Source organism: Hibiscus syriacus, unplaced genomic scaffold (assembly GCF_006381635.1).
Source record: "Hibiscus syriacus cultivar Baekdansim isolate YM2019G1 unplaced genomic scaffold, ASM638163v2 tig00110174_pilon, whole genome shotgun sequence".
NCBI classification, from domain to species: domain Eukaryota; kingdom Viridiplantae; phylum Streptophyta; class Magnoliopsida; order Malvales; family Malvaceae; genus Hibiscus; species Hibiscus syriacus.
This window is the reverse complement of record NW_024062612.1, coordinates 43,391-50,755: the sequence shown is the minus strand read 5'-3', so window position 1 is coordinate 50,755 and position 7,365 is coordinate 43,391. Positions and strand designations below refer to the sequence as shown.

Genomic DNA, 7,365 nt, shown 5'->3' with positions numbered 1-7,365 from the left:
CACTTAAAAATGGTTTCGACAACTTTTATTTGAACTTTAACTCTCAAATTTAATTTTGCGTAATTCTTGATGCAATATGATCTTTTTTAAACCCCATTTAATAGTTAGGCTTTATATAACCAAACCAGCCATAAGATTAAATAGTAATGGACAACAAAATAACCGAGGAAGCTGCGCCTATAGACAACAGGTTGGATTTAAATGTAAGTTTAAGGTAAATACCACTCGAACATTGAGTAGATTTACCTTAAACTTACATTTAAATCCAAGAGAGAATGAAATCATGAAATAGAAAGGGAACTTTTCACTATAAAAAAGGGAAGGGTAACGGAGAAACAATGAGGGGAAAGAAGAGCGAAGGGCAAAGTCCACTATCCCAAATTACCACACTGTGTTTCTATGTAAACATAAGCAGACAATAAATAAGTAGAATACAACCTCGTGGCACAGGGCAGTAGCCATCAAGGTCTCTTCAGACCCCCACCAACTATTACATGTAATTATTCAATCGCAGGAATGCCTTTGATTGGGCCACTTTCAAACACTTAAAGACCCTGAAAAACCAGGAGGTGATAACATCAGTAACTGTTTTGCCATAACTGTTGGGTCTGCTTTGATGGCTGGCCTTGAGACCCACTCAGAGTTCCATCCATGGGGTTTTGCTGCTGATGGTCCCCCAATACTCCAGTTTGTGAATGGCAGAAATTTGGGTATCCAAGAGCCCCAAACTGCCGTGAAGGCTGTTGCCCTTGTCGAAATCCACCGCCTTGCTGGTTCTGCCCCTGTAAGCTGTAATACGTGCTTCCAGGAACAGCAGACATTGTTCGTGAGCCAGGGCCACCATGTACCCACATGGCTGAATTCTCAGTCTAACCAAATAAAACAAAGGAAAAAAGGGTACCCTTTTAGATTCAAAGCAGAAGAAATGAAAAAATATATATATATAAACTACAGAAGTGAAATCAGACCCCTGAAAGTGGAGGTAGAAAGAGGAAGGAAAGAATTTTACTTCAGAACCATTAAAGAATAACAAATGCAATATTATGCACACGCATTCCACAGAAATGAATGCAACTATTCAATTCAATGAACAATGTTTGGTACATCAATTACCTGTTGAAGTGACATCAAATGATTGCTGTCCTTGTACTGAGAACTCAGAATATCATCATAGCCAATGGTTGTGCCTGCAGGTACAGTAGGCGGATTCAGAGGAAGTCCTCCAGGAACGTTGGTAGAATTCCCAAACCCATAGCCAGATACAATTGCAGCAGATTGCGGCAGGCTGCTAACAGAAACACTATTTTTGTATTGGGGAGCAGAGCTGCCAGGGACTGAGGATAGTCACTATTACCGGCAAATGTTTGCTGGAATACTGGTGGCATATAAGTGTAACTCTGAGGCAAGAAAGGATAACTAATCATGTTGGCAAAATGTCCCAATGGAAGTGTAGGTTGGGAAAAAGGGTGCATAGCTAGATGCTGCGTAGAGCAGGTACTGTGGCAACAGTGGCACCAGGCAGGGTCTGTGAAGTTTCCTGTGGTGCAGAAATACCAGCTGCTCGCAAAGCCTGCAAATGTCCAAGTTCATCAGGAAAGGGATTGAATCTTACCAATTATAGAATTTTTTTTAGTTAGACTTTGAAATTGACCTATTGTTTTTTCTTTCCCCACCCCCAACTTAACTGTCGTTTATGGTTAATAGGCATTTTTATCCCCTTTTCCGACACCAGCATAAGCAAATAACAAAAACATGCAACAAAATTAAATCTAGATCCGATAGAAACAGATGCTTAACAGAAGAGTGAGGAAAAAGAAGTGATGGATAAGAAATATTCAAAGGCCGGCATTCCACATTAGGGATCAGTGATGCATTCAAAACTAGCATTTAAGAATGTTTCCAGTGTCAGCGCAAAGCATGTTCTTTCACAACCAAAATTCTACCTATTCAAATATGAAAGCAATATAGTGCATATTTGATGACATCAATACCAGGTAAAGTTGACATTAAAAAGAGCTTCAATATTAGATGATATGAAGTTCAATCTCACTTCAGCAAACTCTTGAAAAAATAGTAGCACAAGATATATGGCCCAAGCAACTCCCAACACCTAGAAATAAGAATATGTCCCAAGGAACGGGTAGGTCTCCCAATATTGATTTGCTCTCAAGGGAGTAGGAGAGATCCAACTCAGATACCAATTAAAAAAATCTCCCATAAAATAAAAAAACTAACTTTGAATTGTGAGAATATAGGACGTTTATTTTATTCTTATATCTTCATTGCCAACTCTTAGCTGCCTCCTATTTATCTCTTCTTAAACAAACCAAAATCAAATGCCTACAAACTCAAGTTTTATCACTCTTTTCCCTATCTATACACCCACGGCCCACGCATACAAGTGTCTTGAGTCTTGATTGTATTCCATAAAAGCATTTTTAGAGTAGAATTTGGAAAAATAAAATAAAAAGGGATAATAGTTGATCATTACTAGAAACGCACAGAGTCACAGACATCAAGAAATTAATAAGATAAAGCAAAGGGCACCTCTGGCATAGAAATGGTTGGACCACTAATGGAAGAGACTGCATTGGTGTATTTTGTAGTCACGGGAAAGGGCAAGTATGGAAGATCCGGCTCCCTTGCAGTCTGAACAGTTGATGTCAGCAAAGTACTTGGCAATGAATTTGTATATGCTTGCTGCACAAAAAACCATTATGGTAAGAAGGGAACTCCAGATATTAACACACTGTTCCAAGAACATATTAGGTCAATCGATAATTTCAAATAGTACAGCAGGGTTTTTCTTGAAAATGAATGCTAGAAGAAAAGATGAAGCTGTCACCCAGAAAGTTCGATGTAAAAGAAAATTTTAAATCAAACTTTTAAACATATGGTTTGAAATATAAGCTAGAAAAATAATGTTCATGGATTAAAAACAGAACATAAAATTAAGATGCATTACCATTACACTTGAGAAAGGAGTGAGATTGTGTATTTGAGTGTTTGTCTGCAGATGAGTAAAAGCAGGATTTAACTGTTGAGAGTTCTCATAGTTATAACCAGATGCAGATGAAGGAAATGCATATTGACTCCCTTGGGCAGCTTCAGAATCGTCCTGCTTCAGTTCAGTTGGTTGAGAAACTTCAGTAGCCTCATAATTTCCAGTGCTGATATTACTTCTGGTCATTATATTTTCCTCTGTGTTATTTCTGAGATGTTCATTGCCATAATACTCGGGATTTCTGCAAGCAAAACTGTTTACCACAATTGTACATAGAACAAAGGAGAAAAACAAGGCAAATTAAAATCTTGGAAAAGATTCAAATGAATACCCATTCTCAATGTGCCCAATAGATGAGATATCAGCTGCTTCAGGAGCTTCATCCAAATTATTCTTCAAGGGCAATGATGAAAATGATTCAGAAAAGGCAGAACCAATGCCAGGTCCAAAACTTCCAAAACTCAAATGTGAACAGGCCAGGGAGTGGACTTGCAGGTGGTTTGGTATGATTACAGACAGATTATCCTCTTCATGTGGTGGCTCTTGTTCATCATTATGCAAATTAAGCTGTTGCATATTCACATCAACTGATGAAGAATCATCTTCAGCTAAAAAAGAAAGAAACAAGATAGATAAAGTGTTTAAGTCCATAAAAACTTCCTAGCAGGAATCCCATGGACAAAATCTACATCAAATGATAAAAAACTAACTGAATATCAAGGTAAGAACTATACTCTAGAAAAGGGTAGATTTAAGAATACACTGTTTAGAGAATCACAGGTTAAAAGTGTGGCTATAATTTTGGAGAACAAAAGAGGGAGTCAAGGAAGATGCCCAACTCTAGTTGTTCTCAGGCTCACAAATCCACTTCGTAGGAGAGAGAAATGAAAAATAATTCAAAGTAAAGAATGTATGATATTTTAATTGTGTGCAAAGGGTTGGGGGTGATTCAACAACCCTAAAACATAACAGAAATCGCAAGACAATCAGAAATAGGTTGTAAAAAGAAAATTCCAAAAATGCAATCACTGCTTGCCTTAATCATAAAGTGATTAATTCATGTGAATAACTAGGAAACCTTCATCTTGAATCACACAAGATTGAGCGACTTAAAGCACTACACTAACCTTCATTATTCTCAAAAGCATGCTTTTGAGGCTGATAGGAACTGATATCATCCTCTTGTATATTTCTACTTGAAATAAGAGACTGGACATGATTATCATTGACAGTTTCAACAGGACCATCCCCTGTCTGAGCTTCCTCCAACTTAGCTTCTATGTGTTGGTTATTTCTATCCACAGGCAATTTAGATGCATCTGCATACAAACCAGATTCTGCAGATGGCTCTGAGATAGAGTTCACACAAACAGCAGATGGGTTGTCGATGAGGGGCCATTCATCACTTGGAGAACTATGCTGTTTTGTGGTGACATTTGGCTCATGAGTAACATCTGGCACCTTAGAAATGTGACCATGTGGTGGATGTATATTAGGATGTGCTGCTGCTGCTGCTGAAGGAGGTACTGCAAGATCCCGATTATTAACACTTTGATGAGTAGGGTCTGGTACGACAGACACCTTGTTTTGTAGCCTGCCCATCTTGGCAATATCAGCCATTGATACTTGACCTGGAGCCCCAGCCAAGCAGATTGGTATCCCGAAGGTTGTGACAATGAAGAAAGTCCAGCTAAACCTGCTGTGGATGTTTTATGTTCGGTGACAACAGCTTCACTGCAAAACTCACATATGAGAAAAGTAACAAACCCATAAAAACTTATCACAATTACATTGTTTGGGAACCACACAAATATAAATGCCATTCCAAAATAGAAATTAGGGAAATAAAACCCAGTCAACTAAAAGTCTAAAACATCCTTACACTTCTTTTACATTAAAAACAATTACAAGTTTGTAAAAAAGTAGCCTCTAGTCCAAACTCCACCTACCCCAGTTTTGTGAACATTTGAGATATTATAGTCACATCCACCCTAGCCAAACTAGTAATCTTTTATAAGGATCAGTTCAAACACACAAACCCAGTGAGGCTCAAATGTGTAACTAAGTTAATTTCATTAAGAATGATTCTGTGTTAACCAATATCATGATTCTCTTTGCATTCAATCAAATAAAAAAAAGCAAAAGACAAATGTAGCAGTACAATCTATTTCAGGTCATTATAACTCAAATTCAATAGCTGCTTTTCAGCTCCTTAACTGGACAGACGAGAAACATCATCATTGAGATTCTATTTCTATGGATTACCTGTGGGGAGGAGGTCTCTGGTTCATGTTGTTTACTTGTAGACCAGATGCAGAGGATGAAGAGTCTGCATAAGCGTGGGTTCCATTTTCCCTCTTTTGTGCAGGTTTACCATGGAAAGGGCCAGGCTCTAACAAAAGAAAAAGAGCAGTAATGGATGAGAAACCATCTTAATGAGTTCCAGGACATTTTTTTGCTAACCAGGTAAAAGCCAACTCTTCTCCAAAATTGCATGGAGCATGTTCAGTCATACCACTAGAACTGTAATTGGATGAGCCACCACACCCAATATATCGGTCTGAACCACTCCTACCATCACGACTCCCAAGGTTATTGGCACCACGAGATCTGGAATCAATTGTATCTTTGCTCTGGAGAGAAAGGGGGAAACAAGTCAAAAGAGAAAACAGGAAGCAATATAACCATCACAAATAATTAAAAAATATTCAAATGAACTAACTAGGGGGAAGCTCGTCATCAGTGAAAAGTGAATCTTATTAACCACTCATTTGCAATGCTGAAAGTAACTGACAACCTGACATAACGGATATATGACTGACCACAATTGTGCTATCTATCACTGAAGTTATACAACAACAACAACAACAACAGAGGAAAAGATAGGAACATGGTTATCAAGGAAAATGCAACGGTCACGTAATTTCCACAGGCACACACCTCTTTTTTCTTGTCCCGTTTGCTCTTCACCTCGTGAAAAGGATCTACACATTTGGCAAGCATCTTATTAGAAACGAAATACAGTGTCATCACAATAGCAGAAACTTCATCAGCCCTATAGTTACGAAACAGAGCATCATATGTTTTCGCAATCAATTGAGAGTTACGGAGGCAGGGTTTTAGACTGTGGGCATTCTCATGACCAAACTTAAGCAGATTTTATCTTTTACCACAATAAAACACCAAAACCCAGAAGTTATAATTCTCCAAAATAAAAATTAATAAAAAACCCTTTGATTAACAAAAAGCCGGGAAATAAACCCACCAAATTGGGGGACCAAAAATGGTGTTTAAAAAATTACAATAAATAGAGAAGATAAAGGGCGGGGACCTTGAGAGAGGAGGCGATTGAATGCCTCGTTAGGGTCCATGTTACACTCTTTAAGCATAGCATAGATCTCGGGTTCAGGGCAGTTCACAATCTCCTTCAAGCTCTGGACCATCTTCCGAGACCCAACCGGAATACCTGAAATTCCAGTACTGCCCTTCCCTAGCCCATTATTTCCACCACCTCCTCCTCCTCCTCCTTTCCCGCTCATCCTCTCTCTCAGGGTACCCCTCTCCAAACGGTTTCTCTTAGGTCTCTCTCAGATCTGAGAGAGAGAGAAAAACGACGTGGTTAAAGTTTTGAGCTTTTTGTCTTTCGCTTCTCTCGACGGAAATAAAAGACAGCACGCAGCAACGAAGAAGTAGAGGAAGGATAAATCTCTTTATAAAAGAAGGGTAGTTATTTTCTCTCTGGTCTCCGAAGCGAAAGCCCTCTGGGGTAGTGACCGCGTATCGTATGTGTCCAAATTTAATCTTTAATTTTTAAAATGCTTATTTCCGAATTAAAAAATAACAAAAAATTAACATACTCTTAAGATCAATTTTTAAAAAGTATTGTTTCGTTTTTTAAATGATTAACTAATAAAGCTGTAGTGGGTCAGTTGTAAAGATTTTGAAAATTTTAATAATTTTTACATTTTAAAATTTATCAAGTCAAAATATAATTAGTTATAATTATAATATTTGGATCAATAACTTTATAAAAATAAATTTAAATTTGATAAAAAAAATTATAATATGTAGAAATGATATCATTATAAATAAATAAATAAATAAATAAATAAATAATCTATTCATCCTTAAATTTATAAAAATGAATAAATATTCAATAGTATGAAAAGGTAAAAAAATGTTACTCTCTTAATAGACAAATAAAGTAAGCTCTCTCTGCATTTAGTTTACACGGTTCATGGGCAGCCTCATTCATTAATCGCTTCCCCCCAATATCTCCACATCCCAATTCTCATTCATTCTCTCAACTTCTACGCCCAAGTTTAATTATATTCATTTAAACCACTTGTTCTTAATATTTA

General features: G+C 37.4%; 1 pseudogene; it reads right to left on the bottom strand.

Annotated features, from left to right (window-relative positions):
* Positions 1 to 286: 286 nt before the first annotated feature.
* On the bottom strand, positions 287 to 6,755 carry LOC120216830 (annotated as a pseudogene).
* Between the last annotated feature and the right edge of the window lie 610 nt (positions 6,756 to 7,365).